The 7,808-nt window shown below is 38.4% G+C and overlaps 1 pseudogene; it reads right to left on the bottom strand.

The window, feature by feature from the left end:
* Window positions 1–4,157: 4,157 nt before the first annotated feature.
* LOC103241015 (suppressor of cytokine signaling 5-like) lies at window positions 4,158–6,880 on the bottom strand (annotated as a pseudogene).
* Window positions 6,881–7,808: the final 928 nt, after the last annotated feature.

Genomic DNA, 7,808 nt, shown 5'->3' with positions numbered 1-7,808 from the left:
TAAAATATACAATGTATGTAAAGCACTTAGCACCATGAACTGGTAGGATCAATAGTTGTGTGATGATAGTGGTATGGGCTATATCACTTAGCCCAGGACTATAGCAATGCCTTGCTGGTAGATCTCCCTACACCCAGAATCTTATTTATTTATTTATTTGAGACAGGGTCTCACTCTGTCCCCAAGTCTGGAGTGCAATGGCGTGATCTTGGTTCCCTGAAGCCTTGACAGCCTGGACTCAAGCATTCCTCCCACCTCAGCTTCCTGAATAGCTGGGATTATAGGTGCGCACCACCGCGCCCGGTTAATTTTTTAAAATTTTTTGTAGAGGTGGGGTTTTACCATGTTTCCCAGGCTGGTCTCAAACTCCTGGGCTCAAGTAATCTCGGACTCCCAAAGTTCCAGGATTACAGGTGTGAGTCACTACATCTGGCAACTCTATCCAGCCATTATCTCCTACTTCCTGTTCCTTAAAAGTCTGGAATCAGAATATCTTTGAGAACGTCTGTTTGATGTATGACTTTTTTCCACAACAGAACCAATAAGAACAAGATCTTTCAGATCGGTAGTGCTGAATTTGCACTTTCCAAGTCACTCTGTGCTGTGTTCAGTTTAATCAAATAGTTTTATATTTTTCTCTTTGAGCAAAATTCCTCCTTCTATGGTTTATACTCACTGGTCCTAGATCTATCCTCTAGCCACAAAAAATAAACCTAATTTCTTTCACATATTTAGATTAAATTTAATTAAGGCTACTTTCTCTTTTCTTTGTAGATGATTAAAATCTTCAAGTGAATTCTATTTCCTCAAAGATAAATCCCAGATTTCTCTACCTACCTTTGAGAGTTTTTTTTTTAACCTCAACTTACTTATTTTGCCTTGTTTGCTATTTTAATCTTTATGACATAAACCATAAGTTAGTCAACCTAGTCATCTTGCAATTCTTCTGTTGTCCTTCATTTATTCATACTCTTGCACATTGCTTCTGCTTTCCTTCCACCAGCCAAACTCATCTCTTCCCCTCTAGATTTTAAGAGCCTCATGGTCCTTTAATGCCATCTCTCCATAAAAAAAATCACATCAGTTTCTATTAATCTTTCCCTCTCTGAACTTTTGTAGCAAACCATCCCCACCAGCAAACTTTACCCAATTCCAGTCTTTGGATGCTGTCTGTTGGTTTCAGGACTCATGTTTTTCTTCTCTTTCTATTATGTTTATATACTTAATTACATCTGATAGTTTTCTATTTCAGTTTTATGGTTATTGAAGTTAGAAAACAATTTATATAGAATTTTTCATGGTGTTACATTTTTATTTGTTGTCATCTTACCATTTCATATTTGTGAGCTTGGTTCTCCAAATAAGACAATAAGTTCTATAAGGCTTCAGTCTTGTATTCCTTTTGGGATTCAATAACACATCATACATTCTTTTCTAGGACACACTCAGCAGTGATTTGATTGAAGACACCATATACTCATAATGGCTACTGCCTACTTGGTTCTATACTGGTTATTGTGACGAAATATGAAGATAAGGCAGGGACATTCCATCAAACAACTTGTTGGGAATAGATTGTTCTTCCTAAGATGTTATCCTCTTATCAAAAAACCAGATCAAATTATTCTTCAAGGTGTTTAAGGATACAAGAGTTTGTTTAGTTCATTTTTTTAAATCAAATATGTATCTCTATCTAGTTATGATGTCAAACCAATGATAATCTTGAAAGAAAATTTTAGTTGCAGCTTCTATAAGGTCAAATGTCTGTGTCCTGGGAAATCTTATCAACACCTCATAGAAGTCCTTTTCATTAGGAAAACAAAAATATATATATATATACACACACACACACACACATATATGCACACACACACACATAGATATATATATACACGTATACATATATGTACATTCTAACCCTCAGCACAATTCTAAGATTTAGCAAAGCCCATGTAAGTTGGCCATCTTATCTTGAATGTTTAGGTCAATATAATATTTGTTTCAAACTAGCAGTTAACAGTAATTTCTTGTTTTTCTCAAGAGTTTCATTTTCCATATACATTATAAGTTCAAGAAAACAGACTCAACAATATAACTATGTCATAAAAACTTAATTGCACATAATGCTTTAAAGTAGGTTTGGATCAAGTTCTCAAACACTTTGGTAATTCATCTTCAGGGACTTTAATTAGAAACAATAGAAATTATTGCTTTAAAATGGACATGTCGTTGATTAAAGTTCTACATTTGGGGCATTTGTTTTTATTAAGATGGTCCCCAAACCAATTAATGGTACTGATATATTACTAGTTTACAAGACTTCATTTACTCTACCTCTGATGTGGTGGGAGGTTACAGATACTCATTTACTATAATATGTCACTGGATAGTTTCAATCTTTCACTGATAAGCAGAGAAATCAACAGGTTTATTATTTCTCTGTCAGTTTTCTGTTATAACTTAAAATGTATAGTAATTTGCAGTAACTGTAGACACTGTTCCACAGTATATGGGATTATGATTGGTAAGATTAGAGCATTAAATTTAGAGTTAGCTTATTCTGATAAGTCAATATTAGACTGTACAGTAACTCTGCATTAGCTATAAAAAGGTTGTAAGTTAATGCTTATTTAAACACCCCAAATCATTCAATTTATAAGAGAAAGTGTTGCAAATGTATAAAATAGCAGATACACAAGGAGCACACTAAACATACTTTATTAGAACAAAAAAGTAGCCATAACAAGATGCAACAAGTAGAAACATACATAAACGAAGGATTAGTGTTCCATAAAATAAAGGTTTTTTTTTTTTTTTTGTAGCCTTCGCAATAGCCAAAGGGATGTAAAATAACATTCTGTAGCAGCAGGTAACGAAACTACAGAATACTCACAGTGGTATGGAGCACATTAACAAAAAGACACGAGAATGAATTCAGCTACTTTAGCACAAAATGTCTAGAACAGAACTGTAAATTCAGTTCAGTTAGTAAGAAGCAAACACTAGAATTTGATAACTTCCAGAAGAGCTCACTCAAGTAATAGTACACATTATTGTAAGTGAGGAAAAGGTGCTAAGTAAAGTTATTTACAGATATAATCGTTGTACAGTACCTTTTAAATCTGCAATTTAGGTTTCAGATTTTCCATTAAGAATGAACTGCACTGAAATTCTACATATTATACTTAAGCAATTCAGCTATGAGCATTTACAAAAAAGAGATAAATACTGCCATCTGAATTATTAATTACAGTTCAACAATAATATCAACATCAGCAACTACTGTAGTTACTCTTATCTGACTTGTTTGGGCATCTTCTAATCTCATATACTTCGTGGTTCACAAAATCATCCTGGGCATAGGAAAAGATCCAACTTCTATGTAACAAAAATTAGATTGCACATCAACTTTGAAAAATAACCACGTGCAAGACTACATTGCAGCAGTTATTTCAAATACCTGTTTTAAGTTAAAGCACTCATTTAAAAAGTTAATACCTCAGGCCTTTCAATAAAATTCTACTACTAACTTTGTAAGTCTGAAATTTATGAATGACTTAGAAAATCTTTATTACCTAACAGTACCTTTTGCAGAAGAGAAAAGGAGCCTGATTATAAACTATGTCAACACCTAAGTGAACTGCACTATGCCCTTGTGGACAGAAAATTGCATTTTTTTTCTAAAAGGAAGACATTCTTTTTTTTTTTTTTTTTTTTGACTTCCGAAGCTTGATTTAGAATAACTACAAACATCATTACTTTTGGAAGTTCATAGAAAAACTCTCAGAAAAAAATAATTTCAAACATTAGTCACACTGTTGAAATACTCATCCAATATTAATGATTTGTTCTTCAGTAAGATATAGAATTCTTCATAGCAAATGCCCCAGAGTTGTCTCACTCAAATACTGCAGCCGTTAAAAATCAAACTGTTAGATAAATCAGAGAAATGTTCTTGCAGTCTTACTGAACACCTGTAGCTCTATCCTCTGTTGTTCCAATAGGTACCATATTTATCTGAATAATAGCAGGTCGCATCTGACAGATGCTAACATACAGTATGAAAAAACTTAGCACTGCTATGTGTGCTTTCTATAGGTGTACCGTCTGATGCACGTGAAAGCGGACCTAGTGAACACCCTTTGGGACAGTAGAGTTTACTTTGCCTTGAGTGGTTCTCATTCTAACCAGCGAACTTTAACTTTTTGTTTATAACGATTCTGTTTTAAAAAATCCTGTAACATTGAGGGTAAAGGAAGTCCATCAATTCCATCATACTTAGTGCACCTGCCGATTACCACGCCACGGATATACTTCAGGCTAAAAGTCCCATTGAGTGATATGGTAAGCAATGGTTCAAAAAACATGCGCGAACTGGGTTCTTTATAGTGTTCTAAAAGTCCTGTTACAGTGGAGGAGTGAAGTACACACGAATCGTGGGCATCAGAACTAAAGTTGTGATTTCACTGCTCGATTTGGGCATGCAGAGATCCGTTGCCACCGCTAAGCTCACAGAGAAGAGGTAGTCCTCTTGCGCAGAGTCCCTGAGCAAAAACGTGCTTTCAGGCCTCAGGTTTCACTTCAAGAAGGCCTTCTGCTTCATAACGGTCCATCACTCCCCAGTAATAGGGATTCCCCGTAATTTGAAGCAAATCAGGCACAAGACAGTGTATGTAATCAATCTGTGTGCGGACTTTCCAAGTTCCTTGTCTGCTAACACGAGCATGGCTGTCTCCAGATACCTAACGGTTCTTCTGCTTCCGTGACTGCAAACACAGGTTGGTTGTATCCTCTTCCGAGTTACAGTTAGCTTGTGGAATTGCAGAACTGTCCCCAGTTATTTCAGTCATTCCAGGAGCTAACTTTGGTCCCAGTTTACATAATGGATTATTTACCTGTGCGGTAGCTTCAAAAGTATGTATTTGTGCGTTGGGAGGGGATCAACCTCTTCTTCAGTATTAAGCCGCCTTCTGTCTCTAAGCCTATCTTCATCTTCTAGAAACCAAAGATGGATCAAATGTATCAAAAAATGTTGAATATAGGAACTGTATGCTGTTTAATCAAATGCCATTTTGGGGCTAAATCTGAGTCAACAGGAAAGGGACATTTCTCAAGCATTAATTCAGAAAGATGATTTTTTTTTTTTTTTTCTTTTTTGAGACAGAATTTCGCTCTTGTTGGCCAGGCTGGAGTGCAATGGCGTGATCTCGGCCCACTGCAACCTCCGCCTCGTGGGTTTAAGCGTTTTTCCTGCCTCAGCCTCCCGAGTAGCTGGTATTACAGGCATGTGCCACCACGCCCTGCTAATTTTTCTATTTTTAGTAGAGACAGGGGTTTCACCATAGAAACGTGGTTTCACCATGTTGGCCAAGTTGGTCTCGAACTCCCAACCTCAAGTGATCCACCCACTGCAAGTGATCAAGCCTGGGATTACAGGCGTGAGCCACCACGCCTGGCCTGAATTTTTCTTTCTATTGGAAAGGAAAGGCTTTGAGTGCTTGCCCTAAGCTCTCATGGGAAAACACAAGCCCACAGTATCCTGCAACCTCTGTCTCAGAGGGCGACTTCCTACAGTTCTGCTGGAAGTACTGTCCATGTCGTGTACAGAACTTACGCCGTAGCGCCTCTTTCTACTTTGAAGTCCACTTCGAGTTCCACCGAACTTTTTTTTTTTAATTCATTTTTTAATTATTATACTTTAAGTTCTAGGGTACATGTGCATAACGTGCAGGTTTGTTACATATGTATACTTGTGCCATGTTGGTGTGCTGCACCCATCAACTCGTCAGCACCCATCAACTCGTCATTTACGTCAGGTATAACTCCCAATGCCATCCCTCCCCCCCCCCCCCCATAATAGGCCCCAGTGTGTGATGTTCCCCTTCCAGAGTCTGAGTGATCTGATTGTTTGGTTCCCACCTATGAGTGAGAACATGCGGTGTTTGGTTTTCTGTTCTTGCTATAGTTTGCTGAGAGTGGTGGTTTCCAGCTGCATCCATGTCCCTACAAAGGACACGAACTCATCTTTTTTTTATGGCTGCATAGTATTCCATGGTTTATATGTGCCACATTTTCTTAATCCAGTCTGTCACTGATGGACACTTGGGTTGATTCCAAGTCTTTGCTATTGTGAACAGTGCCTCAATGAACATACGTGTGCATGTGTCTTTATAGCAGCATGATTTATAATCCTTTGGGTATATACCCAGTAATGGGATGGCTGGGTCATATGGTACTTCCAGTTCTAGATCCTTGAGGAATCGCCATACTGTTTTCCATAATGGTTGAACTAGTTTCCAATGAACTCTGGGCCTTTGTAGAACAGGAACGTTTTTTTCTTTCCACCCCATGGAGCATGTCCAGAGTAGGAATCTCTTCGGGCAAGCCTTTTTCCTGGGGTAACACCAGACTCATTATCCTTTTTAAGGCTTATTTCAACAGTTTGAGGGATTTCAGTGGCACAATATTGATTTCTCCTTGAAGAATTCTTTGAAGGGCTTAATCCCAGTTGTAAGGCAACATTTTCTCTTACAGGACTGCTTTGTTGCTGAGGAGTTGAGTCTCTATGCTGATGTTTTTCTCTTTGACAGACAAACATCTGTTGGAGTTCATGTCCACATTTTCACTACGGCTTCCTCCCTCATGACCGAAGAGAGTCTGACACCTGTATGTGAAGTTATTCCACATTTTTCCCACTTTATCCATCTATTATAAAGTCATTCGGGGCGCGCAGGCGGCCTCATCCAGGGCACCTGCGGCCAGGCAGGGCTGGTCCGGATGGCGCAGTTACCAGCAGGGCGAGTCCGCTAGCCCTCTGGTGCTTCCTGTCCCCTCCGACTGCCCAGCGAACGCAGCTTCACCAGCCTCACCAGCCTCACTTCCTCTGGACAGAGCCCGGGGGCTCCACTTCCCCCAAATGCTCCCACCAGGCCCCACCCCGTTCCCCGACCACCTCCAGCTCTTCCCTGGCTTCCCCTTTCCCTCCCCTGCTAACAGTTATTTCTGCAAACCAACTGGAAGAACAGTTTATCAGACCACGTCTCCTCTCCTCCCAACTTGTACCAGATTACAGATTATCTGCTGAATGGAAAATTATCTTTTATACTCCCCAGGGGAGTCTTTTTGGATTAAAAAACCCTAAATTAGTTAATAAAGCAAAGTTTGACTTGGCAATTTCACCAAAGACTAACAACATTTACATGTGTAACTATTCAAACAAGGGAATGTTTAGACTGTTTCTATTTATTTATTAGTCTTTTAATGCTGATTTTGCCAAAAGTCAAAGATAGCTATTCACAGGTTTCATGGGCTGTTTTCCCTAAGTCAACATTCTGGGGCTTTGCCGCTGGAGAGCAACAGTGGTTGCAATGCAGAATGCCTTTGAGAACTGAGCATTTAGACAGCATCACTAAGTCATAACGTCTGCCTATAGCATTTATTTTTCTGAACATGCTAATAAAGGAACAAGATGCAAAGGTTTTGATTAACTGCAAATGGCATCCAAATTTTGGAAAAATTGGAAAATGCACTTACCAAAGGAAGTTCTGTTTTGAAGATGATTTCCTTCAGTTAATGCAAGATGAGCTATTTATGTTGTAGAAATTTTGAAAGAAATATACTAGAATTTAGGCGATTAGAAAAAGGATTCTCCCCAGTGAATTGAACTAAATTATGTTGGCATTATGAGAATTAGGTCTCAAGGACTGAGTTTAAAAAAATTTATTTTAAAGTGACTATAGATGATTTCAATGGCTCCCCAAGCTGGACTTGCCTCCTGTCGGTTAATCATCTGATTCCTACTTAGCAAT

The sequence above is a fragment of the Chlorocebus sabaeus genome, chromosome 13 (assembly GCF_047675955.1).
Source record: "Chlorocebus sabaeus isolate Y175 chromosome 13, mChlSab1.0.hap1, whole genome shotgun sequence".
NCBI lineage: Eukaryota > Metazoa > Chordata > Mammalia > Primates > Cercopithecidae > Chlorocebus > Chlorocebus sabaeus.
Note: the sequence above shows the minus strand (reverse complement) of the source record. Positions and strands in the feature narration are given on the sequence as shown.